The sequence below is a fragment of the Parasteatoda tepidariorum genome, chromosome 6 (genome assembly GCF_982258835.1).
Source record: "Parasteatoda tepidariorum strain Cologne lab strain chromosome 6, Ptep-v5.0, whole genome shotgun sequence".
Taxonomy (NCBI): domain Eukaryota; kingdom Metazoa; phylum Arthropoda; class Arachnida; order Araneae; family Theridiidae; genus Parasteatoda; species Parasteatoda tepidariorum.
This window is the reverse complement of record NC_141760.1, coordinates 4,054,939-4,075,938: the sequence shown is the minus strand read 5'-3', so window position 1 is coordinate 4,075,938 and position 21,000 is coordinate 4,054,939. Positions and strand designations below refer to the sequence as shown.

The following is a 21,000-nucleotide window of genomic DNA, read 5'->3' as shown; positions in this document are numbered from 1 at the left end:
GCTTGTTTTTCCACGTGTCATCAATGAAAATCCGCCTTTTACTGTAGATTTAGTTTTATTTTCAATTTAGAGTGTTTCTTTTCACTATTTAAGTGTAATTTTCTAGTTCTTGATAATGTATGTTGTTTAAATGCTTCAATTAGTTTCTTTTTCAGATTTTAGTATGAAAAATTCATTAAAAAAAAGGCAAAAAGTGGTGTCAAATTAGACTTTTTCTTTAAAAAAGAAGTAAAAAGTGGTGTCATTGTTCTAACTCATCGTTTAACCTAAAATAAGTTAAATTCTTCAATTCTGCCACCACTTTTGGTATAATTAAATGCAGTATTGTTGAAGTAGCTAGCAACAATGCAATAAAAAGGTCAATTTCGTTAGGAAGTCATTGTTAATGAGTGCAACAATTTAAAAAGAAAAATACTGCATTGTGTAGATAACTTTTCAAAGGTATTGTTGCATTTTATAACGTATAAAAGTATTATTTAAGTGTATTGTAATGTATTTGCGCTTTCTTTTCGGTCTTGTTCGGGGGGGGGATTAGGAGGACTGCTTTTGATGTTTGGCGACACCCCCCCCTTTCCAGGGCGATGTATAACAAGTGAGTACTTTCATTTTAATTGAAATAAAAAGACGGGAGTCGCTATAAAATTGGTCAGACGGTGTCCAGTTGGCCGAACTGTTATTTAAAAGTAGGGGGGATATGTAGCATTCGCAAACGCGCTCTCTTGACGGTCGCTGGGGAGGGGGGACGCTTCGATCCGGCCCGTCGGGCCGGATCGATGGCAAGCAAGAGGTCAGCTCCCTGTCTCGCGCGTTGGCGATTCCTAATTATGCTTAATTGCAAGAGAAAACGGAAGGTGAGTGGTCAACGGCCATACCATGATGAAAATACCGGTTCTCGTCCGATCCCCGAAGTGAAGCATCATCGGGCGTGGTCAGTACTTGGGAGGGTGACCACCCGGGAACACCACGTGTCGTTGGCTTATTTTTCCACGTGTCATCAATGAAAATCCGCCTTTTACTGTAGATTCAGTTTTATTTTCAATTTAGAGTGTTTCTTTTCACTATTTAAGTGTAATTTTCTAGTTCTTGATAATGTATGTTGTTTAAATGCTTCAATTAGTTTCTTTTTCAGATTTTAGTATGAAAAATTCATTAAAAAAAAGGCAAAAAGTGGTGTCAAATTAGACTTTTTCTTTAAAAAAGAAGTAAAAAGTGGGGGTAATTGTTCTAACTCATCGTTTAACCTGAAATAAGTTAAATTCTTCACTTCTGCCACCACTTTTGGTATAATTAAGTACAGTATTGTTGAACTAGCTAGCAACAATGCAATATAAAGGTCAATTTCGTTAGGAAGTCATTGTTAATGAGTGCAACAGTTTCAAAAGAAAAATACTTCATTGTTTAGATAACTTTTCAAAGGTATTGTTGCATTTTATAACGTATAAAAGTATTATTTAAGTGTATTGTAATGTATTTGCGCTTTCTTTTCGGTCTTGTTCGGGGGGGGGGGGATTAGGAGGACTGCTTTTGATGTTTGGCGACACCCCCCCCCCTTTCCAGGGCGATGTATAACAGGTGAGTACTTTCATTTTAATTGAAATAAAAAGACGGGAGTCGCTATAAAATTGGTCAGACGGTGTCCAGTTGGCCGAACTGTTATTTAAAAGTAGGGGGGATATGTAGCATTCGCAAACGCGCTCTCTTGACGGTCGCTGGGGAGGGGGGACGCTTCGATCCGGCCCGTCGGGCCGGATCGAGGGCAAGCAAGAGGTGAGCTCCCTGTCTCGCGCGTTGGCGATTCCTAATTATGCTTAATTGCAAGAGAAAACGGAAGGTGAGTGGTCAACGGCCATACCATGATGAAAATACCGGTTCTCGTCCGATCCCCGAAGTGAAGCATCATCGGGCGTGGTCAGTACTTGGGAGGGTGACCACCCGGGAACACCACGTGTCGTTGGCTTGTTTTTCCACGTGTCATCAATGAAAATCCGCCTTTTACTGTAGATTCAGTTTTATTTTCAATTTAGAGTGTTTCTTTTCACTATTTAAGTGTAATTTTCTAGTTCTTGATAATGTGTGTTGTTTAAATGCTTCAATTAGTTTCTTTTTCAGATTTTAGTATGAAAAATTCATTAAAAAAAAGGCAAAAAGTGGTGTCAAATTAGACTTTTTCTTTAAAAAAGAAGTAAAAAGTGGGGGTAATTGTTCTAACTCATCGTTTAACCTGAAATAAGTTAAATTCTTCACTTCTGCCACCACTTTTGGTATAATTAAGTACAGTATTGTTGAACTAGCTAGCAACAATGCAATATAAAGGTCAATTTCGTTAGGAAGTCATTGTTAATGAGTGCAACAGTTTCAAAAGAAAAATACTTCATTGTTTAGATAACTTTTCAAAGGTATTGTTGCATTTTATAACGTATAAAAGTATTATTTAAGTGTATTGTAATGTATTTGCGCTTTCTTTTCGGTCTTGTTCGGGGGGGGGGGGATTAGGAGGACTGCTTTTGATGTTTGGCGACACCCCCCCCCCTTTCCAGGGCGATGTATAACAGGTGAGTACTTTCATTTTAATTGAAATAAAAAGACGGGAGTCGCTATAAAATTGGTCAGACGGTGTCCAGTTGGCCGAACTGTTATTTAAAAGTAGGGGGGATATGTAGCATTCGCAAACGCGCTCTCTTGACGGTCGCTGGGGAGGGGGGACGCTTCGATCCGGCCCGTCGGGCCGGATCGAGGGCAAGCAAGAGGTGAGCTCCCTGTCTCGCGCGTTGGCGATTCCTAATTATGCTTAATTGCAAGAGAAAACGGAAGGTGAGTGGTCAACGGCCATACCATGATGAAAATACCGGTTCTCGTCCGATCCCCGAAGTGAAGCATCATCGGGCGTGGTCAGTACTTGGGAGGGTGACCACCCGGGAACACCACGTGTCGTTGGCTTGTTTTTCCACGTGTCATCAATGAAAATCCGCCTTTTACTGTAGATTCAGTTTTATTTTCAATTTAGAGTGTTTCTTTTCACTATTTAAGTGTAATTTTCTAGTTCTTGATAATGTATGTTGTTTAAATGCTTCAATTAGTTTCTTTTTCAGATTTTAGTATGAAAAATTCATTAAAAAAAAGGCAAAAAGTGGTGTCAAATTAGACTTTTTCTTTAAAAAAGAAGTAAAAAGTGGGGGTAATTGTTCTAACTCATCGTTTAACCTGAAATAAGTTAAATTCTTCACTTCTGCCACCACTTTTGGTATAATTAAGTACAGTATTGTTGAACTAGCTAGCAACAATGCAATATAAAGGTCAATTTCGTTAGGAAGTCATTGTTAATGAGTGCAACAGTTTCAAAAGAAAAATACTTCATTGTTTAGATAACTTTTCAAAGGTATTGTTGCATTTTATAACGTATAAAAGTATTATTTAAGTGTATTGTAATGTATTTGCGCTTTTTTTTCGGTCTTGTTCGGGGGGGGGGGATTAGGAGGACTGCTTTTGATGTTTGGCGACACCCCCCCCCCTTTCCAGGGCGATGTATAACAGGTGAGTACTTTCATTTTAATTGAAATAAAAAGACGGGAGTCGCTATAAAATTGGTCAGACGGTGTCCAGTTGGCCGAACTGTTATTTAAAAGTAGGGGGGATATGTAGCATTCGCAAACGCGCTCTCTTGACGGTCGCTGGGGAGGGGGGACGCTTCGATCCGGCCCGTCGGGCCGGATCGATGGCAAGCAAGAGGTCAGCTCCCTGTCTCGCGCGTTGGCGATTCCTAATTATGCTTAATTGCAAGAGAAAACGGAAGGTGAGTGGTCAACGGCCATACCATGATGAAAATACCGGTTCTCGTCCGATCCCCGAAGTGAAGCATCATCGGGCGTGGTCAGTACTTGGGAGGGTGACCACCCGGGAACACCACGTGTCGTTGGCTTATTTTTCCACGTGTCATCAATGAAAATCCGCCTTTTACTGTAGATTCAGTTTTATTTTCAATTTAGAGTGTTTCTTTTCACTATTTAAGTGTAATTTTCTAGTTCTTGATAATGTATGTTGTTTAAATGCTTCAATTAGTTTCTTTTTCAGATTTTAGTATGAAAAATTCATTAAAAAAAAGGCAAAAAGTGGTGTCAAATTAGACTTTTTCTTTAAAAAAGAAGTAAAAAGTGGTGTCATTGTTCTAACTCATCGTTTAACCTAAAATAAGTTAAATTCTTCAATTCTGCCACCACTTTTGGTATAATTAAATGCAGTATTGTTGAAGTAGCTAGCAACAATGCAATAAAAAGGTCAATTTCGTTAGGAAGTCATTGTTAATGAGTGCAACAATTTAAAAAGAAAAATACTGCATTGTGTAGATAACTTTTCAAAGGTATTGTTGCATTTTATAACGTATAAAAGTATTATTTAAGTGTATTGTAATGTATTTGCGCTTTCTTTTCGGTCTTGTTCGGGGGGGGGGGATTAGGAGGACTGCTTTTGATGTTTGGCGACACCCCCCCCCTTTCCAGGGCGATGTATAACAAGTGAGTACTTTCATTTTAATTGAAATAAAAAGACGGGAGTCGCTATAAAATTGGTCAGACGGTGTCCAGTTGGCCGAACTGTTATTTAAAAGTAGGGGGGATATGTAGCATTCGCAAACGCGCTCTCTTGACGGTCGCTGGGGAGGGGGGACGCTTCGATCCGGCCCGTCGGGCCGGATCGATGGCAAGCAAGAGGTCAGCTCCCTGTCTCGCGCGTTGGCGATTCCTAATTATGCTTAATTGCAAGAGAAAACGGAAGGTGAGTGGTCAACGGCCATACCATGATGAAAATACCGGTTCTCGTCCGATCCCCGAAGTGAAGCATCATCGGGCGTGGTCAGTACTTGGGAGGGTGACCACCCGGGAACACCACGTGTCGTTGGCTTATTTTTCCACGTGTCATCAATGAAAATCCGCCTTTTACTGTAGATTCAGTTTTATTTTCAATTTAGAGTGTTTCTTTTCACTATTTAAGTGTAATTTTCTAGTTCTTGATAATGTATGTTGTTTAAATGCTTCAATTAGTTTCTTTTTCAGATTTTAGTATGAAAAATTCATTAAAAAAAAGGCAAAAAGTGGTGTCAAATTAGACTTTTTCTTTAAAAAAGAAGTAAAAAGTGGGGGTAATTGTTCTAACTCATCGTTTAACCTGAAATAAGTTAAATTCTTCACTTCTGCCACCACTTTTGGTATAATTAAGTGCAGTATTGTTGAACTAGCTAGCAACAATGCAATATAAAGGTCAATTTCGTTAGGAAGTCATTGTTAATGAGTGCAACAGTTTCAAAAGAAAAATACTTCATTGTTTAGATAACTTTTCAAAGGTATTGTTGCATTTTATAACGTATAAAAGTATTATTTAAGTGTATTGTAATGTATTTGCGCTTTTTTTTCGGTCTTGTTCGGGGGGGGGGGGATTAGGAGGACTGCTTTTGATGTTTGGCGACACCCCCCCCCCTTTCCAGGGCGATGTATAACAGGTGAGTACTTTCATTTTAATTGAAATAAAAAGACGGGAGTCGCTATAAAATTGGTCAGACGGTGTCCAGTTGGCCGAACTGTTATTTAAAAGTAGGGGGGATATGTAGCATTCGCAAACGCGCTCTCTTGACGGTCGCTGGGGAGGGGGGACGCTTCGATCCGGCCCGTCGGGCCGGATCGAGGGCAAGCAAGAGGTGAGCTCCCTGTCTCGCGCGTTGGCGATTCCTAATTATGCTTAATTGCAAGAGAAAACGGAAGGTGAGTGGTCAACGGCCATACCATGATGAAAATACCGGTTCTCGTCCGATCCCCGAAGTGAAGCATCATCGGGCGTGGTCAGTACTTGGGAGGGTGACCACCCGGGAACACCACGTGTCGTTGGCTTATTTTTCCACGTGTCATCAATGAAAATCCGCCTTTTACTGTAGATTCAGTTTTATTTTCAATTTAGAGTGTTTCTTTTCACTATTTAAGTGTAATTTTCTAGTTCTTGATAATGTATGTTGTTTAAATGCTTCAATTAGTTTCTTTTTCAGATTTTAGTATGAAAAATTCATTAAAAAAAAGGCAAAAAGTGGTGTCAAATTAGACTTTTTCTTTAAAAAAGAAGTAAAAAGTGGTGTCATTGTTCTAACTCATCGTTTAACCTAAAATAAGTTAAATTCTTCAATTCTGCCACCACTTTTGGTATAATTAAATGCAGTATTGTTGAAGTAGCTAGCAACAATGCAATAAAAAGGTCAATTTCGTTAGGAAGTCATTGTTAATGAGTGCAACAATTTAAAAAGAAAAATACTGCATTGTGTAGATAACTTTTCAAAGGTATTGTTGCATTTTATAACGTATAAAAGTATTATTTAAGTGTATTGTAATGTATTTGCGCTTTCTTTTCGGTCTTGTTCGGGGGGGGGGGATTAGGAGGACTGCTTTTGATGTTTGGCGACACCCCCCCCCTTTCCAGGGCGATGTATAACAGGTGAGTACTTTCATTTTAATTGAAATAAAAAGACGGGAGTCGCTATAAAATTGGTCAGACGGTGTCCAGTTGGCCGAACTGTTATTTAAAAGTAGGGGGGATATGTAGCATTCGCAAACGCGCTCTCTTGACGGTCGCTGGGGAGGGGGGACGCTTCGATCCGGCCCGTCGGGCCGGATCGAGGGCAAGCAAGAGGTGAGCTCCCTGTCTCGCGCGTTGGCGATTCCTAATTATGCTTAATTGCAAGAGAAAACGGAAGGTGAGTGGTCAACGGCCATACCATGATGAAAATACCGGTTCTCGTCCGATCCCCGAAGTGAAGCATCATCGGGCGTGGTCAGTACTTGGGAGGGTGACCACCCGGGAACACCACGTGTCGTTGGCTTATTTTTCCACGTGTCATCAATGAAAATCCGCCTTTTACTGTAGATTCAGTTTTATTTTCAATTTAGAGTGTTTCTTTTCACTATTTAAGTGTAATTTTCTAGTTCTTGATAATGTATGTTGTTTAAATGCTTCAATTAGTTTCTTTTTCAGATTTTAGTATGAAAAATTCATTAAAAAAAAGGCAAAAAGTGGTGTCAAATTAGACTTTTTCTTTAAAAAAGAAGTAAAAAGTGGGGGTAATTGTTCTAACTCATCGTTTAACCTGAAATAAGTTAAATTCTTCACTTCTGCCACCACTTTTGGTATAATTAAGTACAGTATTGTTGAACTAGCTAGCAACAATGCAATATAAAGGTCAATTTCGTTAGGAAGTCATTGTTAATGAGTGCAACAGTTTCAAAAGAAAAATACTTCATTGTTTAGATAACTTTTCAAAGGTATTGTTGCATTTTATAACGTATAAAAGTATTATTTAAGTGTATTGTAATGTATTTGCGCTTTTTTTTCGGTCTTGTTCGGGGGGGGGGATTAGGAGGACTGCTTTTGATGTTTGGCGACACCCCCCCCCCTTTCCAGGGCGATGTATAACAGGTGAGTACTTTCATTTTAATTGAAATAAAAAGACGGGAGTCGCTATAAAATTGGTCAGACGGTGTCCAGTTGGCCGAACTGTTATTTAAAAGTAGGGGGGATATGTAGCATTCGCAAACGCGCTCTCTTGACGGTCGCTGGGGAGGGGGGACGCTTCGATCCGGCCCGTCGGGCCGGATCGATGGCAAGCAAGAGGTCAGCTCCCTGTCTCGCGCGTTGGCGATTCCTAATTATGCTTAATTGCAAGAGAAAACGGAAGGTGAGTGGTCAACGGCCATACCATGATGAAAATACCGGTTCTCGTCCGATCCCCGAAGTGAAGCATCATCGGGCGTGGTCAGTACTTGGGAGGGTGACCACCCGGGAACACCACGTGTCGTTGGCTTATTTTTCCACGTGTCATCAATGAAAATCCGCCTTTTACTGTAGATTCAGTTTTATTTTCAATTTAGAGTGTTTCTTTTCACTATTTAAGTGTAATTTTCTAGTTCTTGATAATGTATGTTGTTTAAATGCTTCAATTAGTTTCTTTTTCAGATTTTAGTATGAAAAATTCATTAAAAAAAAGGCAAAAAGTGGTGTCAAATTAGACTTTTTCTTTAAAAAAGAAGTAAAAAGTGGTGTCATTGTTCTAACTCATCGTTTAACCTAAAATAAGTTAAATTCTTCAATTCTGCCACCACTTTTGGTATAATTAAATGCAGTATTGTTGAAGTAGCTAGCAACAATGCAATAAAAAGGTCAATTTCGTTAGGAAGTCATTGTTAATGAGTGCAACAATTTAAAAAGAAAAATACTGCATTGTGTAGATAACTTTTCAAAGGTATTGTTGCATTTTATAACGTATAAAAGTATTATTTAAGTGTATTGTAATGTATTTGCGCTTTCTTTTCGGTCTTGTTCGGGGGGGGGGGATTAGGAGGACTGCTTTTGATGTTTGGCGACACCCCCCCCCCTTTCCAGGGCGATGTATAACAGGTGAGTACTTTCATTTTAATTGAAATAAAAAGACGGGAGTCGCTATAAAATTGGTCAGACGGTGTCCAGTTGGCCGAACTGTTATTTAAAAGTAGGGGGGATATGTAGCATTCGCAAACGCGCTCTCTTGACGGTCGCTGGGGAGGGGGGACGCTTCGATCCGGCCCGTCGGGCCGGATCGAGGGCAAGCAAGAGGTGAGCTCCCTGTCTCGCGCGTTGGCGATTCCTAATTATGCTTAATTGCAAGAGAAAACGGAAGGTGAGTGGTCAACGGCCATACCATGATGAAAATACCGGTTCTCGTCCGATCCCCGAAGTGAAGCATCATCGGGCGTGGTCAGTACTTGGGAGGGTGACCACCCGGGAACACCACGTGTCGTTGGCTTATTTTTCCACGTGTCATCAATGAAAATCCGCCTTTTACTGTAGATTCAGTTTTATTTTCAATTTAGAGTGTTTCTTTTCACTATTTAAGTGTAATTTTCTAGTTCTTGATAATGTATGTTGTTTAAATGCTTCAATTAGTTTCTTTTTCAGATTTTAGTATGAAAAATTCATTAAAAAAAAGGCAAAAAGTGGTGTCAAATTAGACTTTTTCTTTAAAAAAGAAGTAAAAAGTGGGGGTAATTGTTCTAACTCATCGTTTAACCTGAAATAAGTTAAATTCTTCACTTCTGCCACCACTTTTGGTATAATTAAGTACAGTATTGTTGAACTAGCTAGCAACAATGCAATATAAAGGTCAATTTCGTTAGGAAGTCATTGTTAATGAGTGCAACAGTTTCAAAAGAAAAATACTTCATTGTTTAGATAACTTTTCAAAGGTATTGTTGCATTTTATAACGTATAAAAGTATTATTTAAGTGTATTGTAATGTATTTGCGCTTTCTTTTCGGTCTTGTTCGGGGGGGGGGATTAGGAGGACTGCTTTTGATGTTTGGCGACACCCCCCCCCTTTCCAGGGCGATGTATAACAGGTGAGTACTTTCATTTTAATTGAAATAAAAAGACGGGAGTCGCTATAAAATTGGTCAGACGGTGTCCAGTTGGCCGAACTGTTATTTAAAAGTAGGGGGGATATGTAGCATTCGCAAACGCGCTCTCTTGACGGTCGCTGGGGAGGGGGGACGCTTCGATCCGGCCCGTCGGGCCGGATCGATGGCAAGCAAGAGGTCAGCTCCCTGTCTCGCGCGTTGGCGATTCCTAATTATGCTTAATTGCAAGAGAAAACGGAAGGTGAGTGGTCAACGGCCATACCATGATGAAAATACCGGTTCTCGTCCGATCCCCGAAGTGAAGCATCATCGGGCGTGGTCAGTACTTGGGAGGGTGACCACCCGGGAACACCACGTGTCGTTGGCTTGTTTTTCCACGTGTCATCAATGAAAATCCGCCTTTTACTGTAGATTTAGTTTTATTTTCAATTTAGAGTGTTTCTTTTCACTATTTAAGTGTAATTTTCTAGTTCTTGATAATGTATGTTGTTTAAATGCTTCAATTAGTTTCTTTTTCAGATTTTAGTATGAAAAATTCATTAAAAAAAAGGCAAAAAGTGGTGTCAAATTAGACTTTTTCTTTAAAAAAGAAGTAAAAAGTGGTGTCATTGTTCTAACTCATCGTTTAACCTAAAATAAGTTAAATTCTTCAATTCTGCCACCACTTTTGGTATAATTAAATGCAGTATTGTTGAAGTAGCTAGCAACAATGCAATAAAAAGGTCAATTTCGTTAGGAAGTCATTGTTAATGAGTGCAACAATTTAAAAAGAAAAATACTGCATTGTGTAGATAACTTTTCAAAGGTATTGTTGCATTTTATAACGTATAAAAGTATTATTTAAGTGTATTGTAATGTATTTGCGCTTTCTTTTCGGTCTTGTTCGGGGGGGGGATTAGGAGGACTGCTTTGATGTTTGGCGACACCCCCCCCTTTCCAGGGCGATGTATAACAAGTGAGTACTTTCATTTTAATTGAAATAAAAAGACGGGAGTCGCTATAAAATTGGTCAGACGGTGTCCAGTTGGCCGAACTGTTATTTAAAAGTAGGGGGATATGTAGCATTCGCAAACGCGCTCTCTGACGGTCGCTGGGGAGGGGGGACGCTTCGATCCGGCCCGTCGGGCGGATCGAGGGCAAGCAAGAGGTGAGCTCCCTGTCTCGCGCGTTGGCGATTCCTAATTATGCTTAATTGCAAGAGAAAACGGAAGGTGAGTGGTCAACGCCATACCATGATGAAAATACCGGTTCTCGTCCGATCCCCGAAGTGAAGCATCATCGGGCGTGGTCAGTACTTGGGAGGGTGACCACCCGGGAACACCACGTGTCGTTGGCTTATTTTTCCACGTGTCATCAATGAAAATCCGCCTTTTTACTGTAGATTCAGTTTTATTTTCAATTTAGAGTGTTTCTTTTCACTATTTAAGTGTAATTTTCTAGTCTTGATAATGTATGTTGTTTAAAATGCTTCAATTAGTTTCTTTTTCAGATTTTAGTATGAAAAATTCATTAAAAAAAGGCAACAAAGTGGTGTCAAATTAGACTTTTTCTTTAAAAAAGAAGTAAAAAGTGGTGTCATTGTTCTAACTCATCGTTTAACCTAAAATAAGTTAAATTCTTCAATTCTGCCACCACTTTTGGTATAATTAAATGCAGTATTGTTGAAGTAGCTAGCAACAATGCAATAAAAAGGTCAATTTCGTTAGGAAGTCATTGTTAATGAGTGCAACAATTTAAAAAAGAAAAATACTGCATTGTGTAGATAACTTTTGAAAGGTATTGTTGCATTTTATAACGTATAAAAGTATTATTTAAGTGTATTGTAATGTATTTGCGCTTTCTTTTCGGTCTTGTTCGGGGGGGGGGATTAGGAGGACTGCTTTTGATGTTTGGCGACACCCCCCCCCTTTCCAGGGCGATGTATAACAAGTGAGTACTTTCATTTTAATTGAAATAAAAAGACGGGAGTCGCTATAAAATTGGTCAGACGGTGTCCAGTTGGCCGAACTGTTATTAAAAGTAGGGGGGATATGTAGCATTCGCAAACGCGCTCTCTTGACGGTCGCTGGGGAGGGGGACGCTTCGATCCGGCCCGTCGGGCCGGATCGATGGCAAGCAAGAGGTCAGCTCCCTGTCTCGCGCGTTGGCGATTCCTAATTATGCTTAATTGCAAGAGAAAACGGAAGGTGAGTGGTCAACGGCCATACCATGATGAAAATACCGGTTCTCGTCCGATCCCCGAAGTGAAGCATCATCGGGCGTGGTCAGTACTTGGGAGGGTGACCACCCGGGAACACCACGTGTCGTTGGCTTATTTTTCCACGTGTCATCAATGAAAATCCGCCTTTTACTGTAGATTCAGTTTTATTTTCAATTTAGAGTGTTTCTTTTCACTATTTAAGTGTAATTTTCTAGTTCTTGATAATGTATGTTGTTTAAATGCTTCAATTAGTTTCTTTTTCAGATTTTAGTATGAAAAATTCATTAAAAAAAAAGGCAAAAAGTGGTGTCAAATTAGACTTTTTCTTTAAAAAAGAAGTAAAAAGTGGGGGTAATTGTTCTAACTCATCGTTTAACCTGAAATAAGTTAAATTCTTCACTTCTGCCACCACTTTTGGTATAATTAAGTACAGTATTGTTGAACTAGCTAGCAACAATGCAATATAAAGGTCAATTTCGTTAGGAAGTCATTGTTAATGAGTGCAACAGTTTCAAAAGAAAAATACTTCATTGTTTAGATAACTTTTCAAAGGTATTGTTGCATTTTATAACGTATAAAAGTATTATTTAAGTGTATTGTAATGTATTTGCGCTTTTTTTTCGGTCTTGTTCGGGGGGGGGATTAGGAGGACTGCTTTTGATGTTTGGCGACACCCCCCCCCCCCTTTCCAGGGCGATGTATAACAGGTGAGTACTTTCATTTTAATTGAAATAAAAAGACGGAGTCGCTATAAAATTGGTCAGACGGTGTCCGATTGGCCGAACTGTTATTTAAAAGTAGGGGGGATATGTAGCATTCGCAAACGCGCTCTCTTGACGGTCGCTGGGGAGGGGGGACGCTTCGATCCGGCCCGTCGGGCCGGATCGATGGCAAGCAAGAGGTCAGCTCCCTGTCTCGCGCGTTGGCGATTCCTAATTATGCTTAATTGCAAGAGAAAACGGAAGGTGAGTGGTCAACGGCCATACCATGATGAAAATACCGGTTCTCGTCCGATCCCCGAAGTGAAGCATCATCGGGCGTGGTCAGTACTTGGGAGGGTGACCACCCGGGAACACCACGTGTCGTTGGCTTATTTTTCCACGTGTCATCAATGAAAATCCGCCTTTTACTGTAGATTCAGTTTTATTTTCAATTTAGAGTGTTTCTTTTCACTATTTAAGTGTAATTTTCTAGTTCTTGATAATGTATGTTGTTTAAATGCTTCAATTAGTTTTCTTTTTCAGATTTTAGTATGAAAAATTCATTAAAAAAAAGGCAAAAAGTGGTGTCAAATTAGACTTTTTCTTTAAAAAAGAAGTAAAAAGTGGGGGTAATTGTTCTAACTCATCGTTTAACCTGAAATAAGTTAAATTCTTCACTTCTGCCACCACTTTTGGTATAATTAAGTACAGTATTGTTGAACTAGCTAGCAACAATGCAATATAAAGGTCAATTTCGTTAGGAAGTCATTGTTAATGAGTGCAACAGTTTCAAAAGAAAAATACTTCATTGTTTAGATAACTTTTCAAAGGTATTGTTGCATTTTATAACGTATAAAAGTATTATTTAAGTGTATTGTAATGTATTTGCGCTTTCTTTTCGGTCTTGTTCGGGGGGGGGGATTAGGAGGACTGCTTTTGATGTTTGGCGACACCCCCCCCCCCTTTCCAGGGCGATGTATAACAGGTGAGTACTTTCATTTTAATTGAAATAAAAAGACGGGAGTCGCTATAAAATTGGTCAGACGGTGTCCAGTTGGCCGAACTGTTATTTAAAAGTAGGGGGGATATGTAGCATTCGCAAACGCGCTCTCTTGACGGTCGCTGGGGAGGGGGGGACGCTTCGATCCGGCCCGTCGGGCCGGATCGATGGCAAGCAAGAGGTCAGCTCCCTGTCTCGCGCGTTGGCGATTCCTAATTATGCTTAATTGCAAGAGAAAACGGAAGGTGAGTGGTCAACGGCCATACCATGATGAAAATACCGGTTCTCGTCCGATCCCCGAAGTGAAGCATCATCGGGCGTGGTCAGTACTTGGGAGGGTGACCACCCGGGAACACCACGTGTCGTTGGCTTGTTTTTCCACGTGTCATCAATGAAAATCCGCCTTTTACTGTAGATTTAGTTTTATTTTCAATTTAGAGTGTTTCTTTTCACTATTTAAGTGTAATTTTCTAGTTCTTGATAATGTATGTTGTTTAAATGCTTCAATTAGTTTCTTTTTCAGATTTTAGTATGAAAAATTCATTAAAAAAAAAGGCAAAAAGTGGTGTCAAATTAGACTTTTTCTTTAAAAAAGAAGTAAAAAGTGGTGTCATTGTTCTAACTCATCGTTTAACATAAAATAAGTTAAATTCTTCAATTCTGCCACCACTTTTGGTATAATTAAATGCAGTATTGTTGAAGTAGCTAGCAACAATGCAATAAAAAGGTCAATTTCGTTAGGAAGTCATTGTTAATGAGTGCAACAATTTAAAAAGAAAAATACTGCATTGTGTAGATAACTTTTCAAAGGTATTGTTGCATTTTATAACGTATAAAAGTATTATTTAAGTGTATTGTAATGTATTTGCGCTTTCTTTTCGGTCTTGTTCGGGGGGGGGGATTAGGAGGACTGCTTTTGATGTTTGGCGACACCCCCCCCCTTTCCAGGGCGATGTATAACAGGTGAGTACTTTCATTTTAATTGAAATAAAAAGACGGGAGGCGCTATAAAATTGGTCAGACGGTGTCCAGTTGGCCGAATTGTTATTTAAAAGTAGGGGGATATGTAGCATTCGCAAACGCGCTCTCTTGACGGTCGCTGGGGAGGGGGGACGCTTCGATCCGGCCCGTCGGGCCGGATCGAGGGCAAGCAAGAGGTGAGCTCCCTGTCTCGCGCGTTGGCGATTCCTAATTATGCTTAATTGCAAGAGAAAACGGAAGGTGAGTGGTCAACGGCCATACCATGATGAAAATACCGGTTCTCGTCCGATCCCCGAAGTGAAGCATCATCGGGCGTGGTCAGTACTTGGGAGGGTGACCACCCGGGAACACCACGTGTCGTTGGCTTATTTTTCCACGTGTCATCAATGAAAATCCGCCTTTTACTGTAGATTCAGTTTTATTTTCAATTTAGAGTGTTTCTTTTCACTATTTAAGTGTAATTTTCTAGTTCTTGATAATGTATGTTGTTTAAATGCTTCAATTAGTTTCTTTTTCAGATTTTAGTATGAAAAATTCATTAAAAAAAAGGCAAAAAGTGGTGTCAAATTAGACTTTTTCTTTAAAAAAGAAGTAAAAAGTGGTGTCATTGTTCTAACTCATCGTTTAACCTAAAATAAGTTAAATTCTTCAATTCTGCCACCACTTTTGGTATAATTAAATGCAGTATTGTTGAAGTAGCTAGCAACAATGCAATAAAAAGGTCAATTTCGTTAGGAAGTCATTGTTAATGAGTGCAACAATTTAAAAAGAAAAATACTGCATTGTGTAGATAACTTTTCAAAGGTATTGTTGCATTTTATAACGTATAAAAGTATTATTTAAGTGTATTGTAATGTATTTGCGCTTTCTTTTCGGTCTTGTTCGGGGGGGGGGATTAGGAGGACTGCTTTTGATGTTTGGCGACACCCCCCCCCTTTCCAGGGCGATGTATAACAAGTGAGTACTTTCATTTTAATTGAAATAAAAAGACGGGAGTCGCTATAAAATTGGTCAGACGGTGTCCAGTTGGCCGAACTGTTATTTAAAAGTAGGGGGGATATGTAGCATTCGCAAACGCGCTCTCTTGACGGTCGCTGGGGAGGGGGGACGCTTCGATCCGGCCCGTCGGGCCGGATCGATGGCAAGCAAGAGGTCAGCTCCCTGTCTCGCGCGTTGGCGATTCCTAATTATGCTTAATTGCAAGAGAAAACGGAAGGTGAGTGGTCAACGGCCATACCATGATGAAAATACCGGTTCTCGTCCGATCCCCGAAGTGAAGCATCATCGGGCGTGGTCAGTACTTGGGAGGGTGACCACCCGGGAACACCACGTGTCGTTGGCTTGTTTTTCCACGTGTCATCAATGAAAATCCGCCTTTTACTGTAGATTTAGTTTTATTTTCAATTTAGAGTGTTTCTTTTCACTATTTAAGTGTAATTTTCTAGTTCTTGATAATGTATGTTGTTTAAATGCTTCAATTAGTTTCTTTTTCAGATTTTAGTATGAAAAATTCATTAAAAAAAAGGCAAAAAGTGGTGTCAAATTAGACTTTTTCTTTAAAAAAGAAGTAAAAAGTGGTGTCATTGTTCTAACTCATCGTTTAACATAAAATAAGTTAAATTCTTCAATTCTGCCACCACTTTTGGTATAATTAAATGCAGTATTGTTGAAGTAGCTAGCAACAATGCAATAAAAAGGTCAATTTCGTTAGGAAGTCATTGTTAATGAGTGCAACAATTTAAAAGAAAAATACTGCATTGTGTAGATAACTTTTCAAAGGTATTGTTGCATTTTATAACGTATAAAAGTATTATTTAAGTGTATTGTAATGTATTTGCGCTTTCTTTTCGGTCTTGTTCGGGGGGGGGATTAGGAGGACTGCTTTTGATGTTTGGCGACACCCCCCCCCTTTCCAGGGCGATGTATAACAGGTGAGTACTTTCATTTTAATTGAAATAAAAAGACGGGAGGCGCTATAAAATTGGTCAGACGGTGTCCAGTTGGCCGAATTGTTATTTAAAAGTAGGGGGATATGTAGCATTCGCAAACGCGCTCTCTTGACGGTCGCTGGGGAGGGGGGACGCTTCGATCCGGCCCGTCGGGCCGGATCGAGGGCAAGCAAGAGGTGAGCTCCCTGTCTCGCGCGTTGGCGATTCCTAATTATGCTTAATTGCAAGAGAAAACGGAAGGTGAGTGGTCAACGGCCATACCATGATGAAAATACCGGTTCTCGTCCGATCCCCGAAGTGAAGCATCATCGGGCGTGGTCAGTACTTGGGAGGGTGACCACCCGGGAACACCACGTGTCGTTGGCTTATTTTTCCACGTGTCATCAATGAAAATCCGCCTTTTATTACTGTAGATTCAGTTTTATTTTCAATTTAGAGTGTTTCTTTTCACTATTTAAGTGTAATTTTCTAGTTCTTGATAATGTATGTTGTTTAAATGCTTCAATTAGTTTCTTTTTCAGATTTTAGTATGAAAAATTCATTAAAAAAAAGGCAAAAAGTGGTGTCAAATTAGACTTTTTTCTTTAAAAAAGAAGTAAAAAGTGGTGTCATTGTTCTAACTCATCGTTTAACCTAAAATAAGTTAAATTCTTCAATTCTGCCACCACTTTTGGTATAATTAAATGCAGTATTGTTGAAGTAGCTAGCAACAATGCAATAAAAAGGTCAATTTCGTTAGGAAGTCATTGTTAATGAGTGCAACAATTTAAAAAGAAAAATACTGCATTGTGTAGATAACTTTTCAAAGGTATTGTTGCATTTTATAACGTATAAAAGTATTATTTAAGTGTATTGTAATGTATTTGCGCTTTCTTTTCGGTCTTGTTCGGGGGGGGGGATTAGGAGGACTGCTTTTGATGTTTGGCGACACCCCCCCCCTTTCCAGGGCGATGTATAACAAGTGAGTACTTTCATTTTAATTGAAATAAAAAGACGGGAGTCGCTATAAAATTGGTCAGACGGTGTCCAGTTGGCCGAACTGTTATTTAAAAGTAGGGGGGATATGTAGCATTCGCAAACGCGCTCTCTTGACGGTCGCTGGGGAGGGGGGACGCTTCGATCCGGCCCGTCGGGCCGGATCGATGGCAAGCAAGAGGTCAGCTCCCTGTCTCGCGCGTTGGCGATTCCTAATTATGCTTAATTGCAAGAGAAAACGGAAGGTGAGTGGTCAACGGCCATACCATGATGAAAATACCGGTTCTCGTCCGATCCCCGAAGTGAAGCATCATCGGGCGTGGTCAGTACTTGGGAGGGTGACCACCCGGGAACACCACGTGTCGTTGGCTTATTTTTCCACGTGTCATCAATGAAAATCCGCCTTTTACTGTAGATTCAGTTTTATTTTCAATTTAGAGTGTTTCTTTTCACTATTTAAGTGTAATTTTCTAGTTCTTGATAATGTATGTTGTTTAAATGCTTCAATTAGTTTCTTTTTCAGATTTTAGTATGAAAAATTCATTAAAAAAAAGGCAAAAAGTGGTGTCAAATTAGACTTTTTCTTTAAAAAAGAAGTAAAAAGTGGGGGTAATTGTTCTAACTCATCGTTTAACCTGAAATAAGTTAAATTCTTCACTTCTGCCACCACTTTTGGTATAATTAAGTACAGTATTGTTGAACTAGCTAGCAACAATGCAATATAAAGGTCAATTTCGTTAGGAAGTCATTGTTAATGAGTGCAACAGTTTCAAAAGAAAAATACTTCATTGTTTAGATAACTTTTCAAAGGTATTGTTGCATTTTATAACGTATAAAAGTATTATTTAAGTGTATTGTAATGTATTTGCGCTTTTTTTTCGGTCTTGTTCGGGGGGGGGGGATTAGGAGGACTGCTTTTGATGTTTGGCGACACCCCCCCCCCCTTTCCAGGGCGATGTATAACAGGTGAGTACTTTCATTTTAATTGAAATAAAAAGACGGGAGTCGCTATAAAATTGGTCAGACGGTGTCCAGTTGGCCGAACTGTTATTTAAAAGTAGGGGGGATATGTAGCATTCGCAAACGCGCTCTCTTGACGGTCGCTGGGGAGGGGGGACGCTTCGATCCGGCCCGTCGGGCCGGATCGAGGGCAAGCAAGAGGTGAGCTCCCTGTCTCGCGCGTTGGCGATTCCTAATTATGCTTAATTGCAAGAGAAAACGGAAGGTGAGTGGTCAACGGCCATACCATGATGAAAATACCGGTTCTCGTCCGATCCCCGAAGTGAAGCATCATCGGGCGTGGTCAGTACTTGGGAGGGTGACCACCCGGGAACACCACGTGTCGTTGGCTTATTTTTCCACGTGTCATCAATGAAAATCCGCCTTTTACTGTAGATTCAGTTTTATTTTCAATTTAGAGTGTTTCTTTTCACTATTTAAGTGTAATTTTCTAGTTCTTGATAATGTATGTTGTTTAAATGCTTCAATTAGTTTCTTTTTCAGATTTTAGTATGAAAAATTCATTAAAAAAAAGGCAAAAAGTGGTGTCAAATTAGACTTTTTCTTTAAAAAAGAAGTAAAAAGTGGTGTCATTGTTCTAACTCATCGTTTAACCTAAAATAAGTTAAATTCTTCAATTCTGCCACCACTTTTGGTATAATTAAATGCAGTATTGTTGAAGTAGCTAGCAACAATGCAATAAAAAGGTCAATTTCGTTAGGAAGTCATTGTTAATGAGTGCAACAATTTAAAAAGAAAAATACTGCATTGTGTAGATAACTTTTCAAAGGTATTGTTGCATTTTATAACGTATAAAAGTATTATTTAAGTGTATTGTAATGTATTTGCGCTTTCTTTTCGGTCTTGTTCGGGGGGGGGATTAGGAGGACTGCTTTTGATGTTTGGCGACACCCCCCCCCTTTCCAGGGCGATGTATAACAAGTGAGTACTTTCATTTTAATTGAAATAAAAAGACGGGAGTCGCTATAAAATTGGTCAGACGGTGTCCAGTTGGCCGAACTGTTATTTAAAAGTAGGGGGGATATGTAGCATTCGCAAACGCGCTCTCTTGACGGTCGCTGGGGAGGGGGGACGCTTCGATCCGGCCCGTCGGGCCGGATCGATGGCAAGCAAGAGGTCAGCTCCCTGTCTCGCGCGTTGGCGATTCCTAATTATGCTTAATTGCAAGAGAAAACGGAAGGTGAGTGGTCAACGGCCATACCATGATGAAAATACCGGTTCTCGTCCGATCCCCGAAGTGAAGCATCATCGGGCGTGGTCAGTACTTGGGAGGGTGACCACCCGGGTACACCACGTGTCGTTGGCTTATTTTTCCACGTGTCATCAATGAAAATCCGCCTTTTACTGTAGATTCAGTTTTATTTTCAATTTAGAGTGTTTCTTTTCACTATTTAAGTGTAATTTTCTAGTTCTTGATAATGTATGTTGTTTAAATGCTTCAATTAGTTTCTTTTTCAGATTTTAGTATGAAAAATTCATTAAAAAAAAGGCAAAAAGTGGTGTCAAATTAGACTTTTTCTTTAAAAAAGAAGTAAAAAGTGGTGTCATTGTTCTAACTCATCGTTTAAACCTAAAATAAGTTAAATTCTTCAATTCTGCCACCACTTTTGGTATAATTAAATGCAGTATTGTTGAAGTAGCTAGCAACAATGCAATAAAAAGGTCAATTTCGTTAGGAAGTCATTGTTAATGAGTGCAACAATTTAAAAAGAAAAATACTGCATTGTGTAGATAACTTTTGAAAGGTATTGTTGCATTTTATAACGTATAAAAGTATTATTTAAGTGTATTGTAATGTATTTGCGCTTTCTTTTCGGTCTTGTTCGGGGGGGGGATTAGGAGGACTGCTTTTGATGTTTGGCGACACCCCCCCCCTTTCCAGGGCGATGTATAACAAGTGAGTACTTTCATTTTAATTGAAATAAAAAGACGGGAGTCGCTATAAAATTGGTCAGACGGTGTCCAGTTGGCCGAACTGTTATTTAAAAGTAGGGGGGATATGTAGCATTCGCAAACGCGCTCTCTTGACGGTCGCTGGGGAGGGGGGACGCTTCGATCCGGCCCGTCGGGCCGGATCGATGGCAAGCAAGAGGTCAGCTCCCTGTCTCGCGCGTTGGCGATTCCTAATTATGCTTAATTGCAAGAGAAAACGGAAGGTGAGTGGTCAACGGCCATACCATGATGAAAATACCGGTTCTCGTCCGATCCCCGAAGTGAAGCATCATCGGGCGTGGTCAGTACTTGGGAGGGTGACCACCCGGGAACACCACGTGTCGTTGGCTTATTTTTCCACGTGTCATCAATGAAAATCCGCCTTTTACTGTAGATTCAGTTTTATTTTCAATTTAGAGTGTTTCTTTTCACTATTTAAGTGTAATTTTCTAGTTCTTGATAATGTATGTTGTTTAAATGCTTCAATTAGTTTCTTTTTCAGATTTTAGTATGAAAAATTCATTAAAAAAAAAGGCAAAAAGTGGTGTCAAATTAGACTTTTTCTTTAAAAAAGAAGTAAAAAGTGGGGGTAATTGTTCTAACTCATCGTTTAAACCTGAAATAAGTTAAATTCTTCACTTCTGCCACCACTTTTGGTATAATTAAGTACAGTATTGTTGAACTAGCTAGCAACAATGCAATATAAAGGTCAATTTCGTTAGGAAGTCATTGTTAATGAGTGCAACAGTTTCAAAAGAAAAATACTTCATTGTTTAGATAACTTTTCAAAGGTATTGTTGCATTTTATAACGTATAAAAGTATTAT

At 39.6% G+C, this 21,000-nt stretch overlaps 19 non-coding genes and 2 pseudogenes across 19 annotated transcripts; all 21 read left to right on the top strand.

Moving 5' to 3' along the window:
* The first annotated feature begins 858 nt into the window (after nt 1-858).
* Nucleotides 859-977, top strand: LOC147807514 (5S ribosomal RNA). Its single transcript, XR_015434969.1, has one exon. It is a non-coding gene; the product is annotated as a 5S ribosomal RNA (ribosomal RNA).
* Nucleotides 978-1,838: 861 nt separating this feature from the next.
* Nucleotides 1,839-1,957, top strand: LOC147807513 (5S ribosomal RNA). Its single transcript, XR_015434968.1, has one exon. It is a non-coding gene; the product is annotated as a 5S ribosomal RNA (ribosomal RNA).
* An 861-nt stretch (nt 1,958-2,818) lies between these two features.
* Nucleotides 2,819-2,937, top strand: LOC147807512 (5S ribosomal RNA). The gene has a single exon (XR_015434967.1). It is a non-coding gene; the product is annotated as a 5S ribosomal RNA (ribosomal RNA).
* An 860-nt stretch (nt 2,938-3,797) lies between these two features.
* LOC147807511 (5S ribosomal RNA) lies at nt 3,798-3,916 on the top strand. Its single transcript, XR_015434966.1, has one exon. It is a non-coding gene; the product is annotated as a 5S ribosomal RNA (ribosomal RNA).
* An 858-nt stretch (nt 3,917-4,774) lies between these two features.
* On the top strand, nt 4,775-4,893 carry LOC147807510 (5S ribosomal RNA). The gene has a single exon (XR_015434965.1). It is a non-coding gene; the product is annotated as a 5S ribosomal RNA (ribosomal RNA).
* Nucleotides 4,894-5,754: 861 nt separating this feature from the next.
* LOC147807509 (5S ribosomal RNA) lies at nt 5,755-5,873 on the top strand. The gene has a single exon (XR_015435019.1). It is a non-coding gene; the product is annotated as a 5S ribosomal RNA (ribosomal RNA).
* Nucleotides 5,874-6,731: 858 nt separating this feature from the next.
* On the top strand, nt 6,732-6,850 carry LOC147807508 (5S ribosomal RNA). Its single transcript, XR_015435018.1, has one exon. It is a non-coding gene; the product is annotated as a 5S ribosomal RNA (ribosomal RNA).
* Nucleotides 6,851-7,709: 859 nt separating this feature from the next.
* Nucleotides 7,710-7,828, top strand: LOC147807507 (5S ribosomal RNA). The gene has a single exon (XR_015435017.1). It is a non-coding gene; the product is annotated as a 5S ribosomal RNA (ribosomal RNA).
* Nucleotides 7,829-8,687: 859 nt separating this feature from the next.
* LOC147807506 (5S ribosomal RNA) lies at nt 8,688-8,806 on the top strand. Its single transcript, XR_015435016.1, has one exon. It is a non-coding gene; the product is annotated as a 5S ribosomal RNA (ribosomal RNA).
* An 858-nt stretch (nt 8,807-9,664) lies between these two features.
* On the top strand, nt 9,665-9,783 carry LOC147807505 (5S ribosomal RNA). The gene has a single exon (XR_015435015.1). It is a non-coding gene; the product is annotated as a 5S ribosomal RNA (ribosomal RNA).
* An 851-nt stretch (nt 9,784-10,634) lies between these two features.
* On the top strand, nt 10,635-10,752 carry LOC147807504 (5S ribosomal RNA; annotated as a pseudogene).
* An 857-nt stretch (nt 10,753-11,609) lies between these two features.
* On the top strand, nt 11,610-11,728 carry LOC147807503 (5S ribosomal RNA). The gene has a single exon (XR_015435013.1). It is a non-coding gene; the product is annotated as a 5S ribosomal RNA (ribosomal RNA).
* An 860-nt stretch (nt 11,729-12,588) lies between these two features.
* On the top strand, nt 12,589-12,707 carry LOC147807502 (5S ribosomal RNA). Its single transcript, XR_015435012.1, has one exon. It is a non-coding gene; the product is annotated as a 5S ribosomal RNA (ribosomal RNA).
* Nucleotides 12,708-13,569: 862 nt separating this feature from the next.
* LOC147807501 (5S ribosomal RNA) lies at nt 13,570-13,688 on the top strand. The gene has a single exon (XR_015435011.1). It is a non-coding gene; the product is annotated as a 5S ribosomal RNA (ribosomal RNA).
* Nucleotides 13,689-14,545: 857 nt separating this feature from the next.
* LOC147807500 (5S ribosomal RNA) lies at nt 14,546-14,664 on the top strand. Its single transcript, XR_015435010.1, has one exon. It is a non-coding gene; the product is annotated as a 5S ribosomal RNA (ribosomal RNA).
* An 857-nt stretch (nt 14,665-15,521) lies between these two features.
* On the top strand, nt 15,522-15,640 carry LOC147807499 (5S ribosomal RNA). The gene has a single exon (XR_015435009.1). It is a non-coding gene; the product is annotated as a 5S ribosomal RNA (ribosomal RNA).
* Nucleotides 15,641-16,494: 854 nt separating this feature from the next.
* LOC147807498 (5S ribosomal RNA) lies at nt 16,495-16,613 on the top strand. Its single transcript, XR_015435008.1, has one exon. It is a non-coding gene; the product is annotated as a 5S ribosomal RNA (ribosomal RNA).
* An 861-nt stretch (nt 16,614-17,474) lies between these two features.
* Nucleotides 17,475-17,593, top strand: LOC147807497 (5S ribosomal RNA). The gene has a single exon (XR_015435007.1). It is a non-coding gene; the product is annotated as a 5S ribosomal RNA (ribosomal RNA).
* An 861-nt stretch (nt 17,594-18,454) lies between these two features.
* On the top strand, nt 18,455-18,573 carry LOC147807496 (5S ribosomal RNA). The gene has a single exon (XR_015435006.1). It is a non-coding gene; the product is annotated as a 5S ribosomal RNA (ribosomal RNA).
* An 856-nt stretch (nt 18,574-19,429) lies between these two features.
* Nucleotides 19,430-19,548, top strand: LOC147807495 (5S ribosomal RNA; annotated as a pseudogene).
* An 857-nt stretch (nt 19,549-20,405) lies between these two features.
* LOC147807494 (5S ribosomal RNA) lies at nt 20,406-20,524 on the top strand. The gene has a single exon (XR_015435005.1). It is a non-coding gene; the product is annotated as a 5S ribosomal RNA (ribosomal RNA).
* Nucleotides 20,525-21,000: the final 476 nt, after the last annotated feature.